A 677-nucleotide genomic window follows, 5' to 3' on the forward strand; every position below is an offset into this window, starting at 1 on the left:
TGACCCCGACGTGATTTGAACACACAACCTTCTGATCTGGAGTCAGACGCGCTACCGTTGCGCCACGAGGTCCTTAAACTTCAGTTAACACAGGACGTCAAGGAAAAATATTGGGAACTATGGTGATGTTTTGCTAGTGACCATTTAGGTTAATGAATGGGCAACTGAAGCATTGACGTGATGAAGAAGTTAAACAGAATGCTAAAGAGATAGTGACAGTGAGCATGACACAGAACACATGGCATGACGTGAATACCAAGTTAAACTTAAAGCAGAAATTACAGAAAGAAAGAAAAAAAAACGGATACTGCACATGTGTTTGGTCTTTCCTATATCTTTAATATGATATCTCAGTAGTTTAAATTTGATACAGAAATTATTCTGGAATCCCATGAAATGGAAAATACAGTGAATATAAAACTATATTTGCTGTATTTATAACAAATATATTCCGCTTATACACTCACCTAAAGGATTATTAGGAACACCATACTAATACTGTGTTTTACCCCCTTTCGCCTTCAGAACTGCCTTAATTCTACGTGGCATTGATTCAACAAGGTGCTGAAAGCATTCTTTAGAAATGTTGGCCCATATTGATAGGATAGCATCTTGCAGTTGATCGAGATTTGTGGGATGCACATCCAGGGCACGAAGCTCCCGTTCCACCACATCCC

General features: G+C 39.0%; 1 non-coding gene across 1 annotated transcript; it reads right to left on the reverse strand.

Moving 5' to 3' along the window:
• On the reverse strand, positions 1 to 72 carry trnaw-cca (transfer RNA tryptophan (anticodon CCA)). The gene has a single exon. It is a non-coding gene; the product is annotated as a tRNA-Trp (tRNA).
• Between the last annotated feature and the right edge of the window lie 605 nt (positions 73 to 677).

Source organism: Amia ocellicauda, unplaced genomic scaffold (assembly GCF_036373705.1).
Source record: "Amia ocellicauda isolate fAmiCal2 unplaced genomic scaffold, fAmiCal2.hap1 HAP1_SCAFFOLD_84, whole genome shotgun sequence".
Classification (NCBI taxonomy): Eukaryota; Metazoa; Chordata; class Actinopteri; order Amiiformes; family Amiidae; genus Amia; species Amia ocellicauda.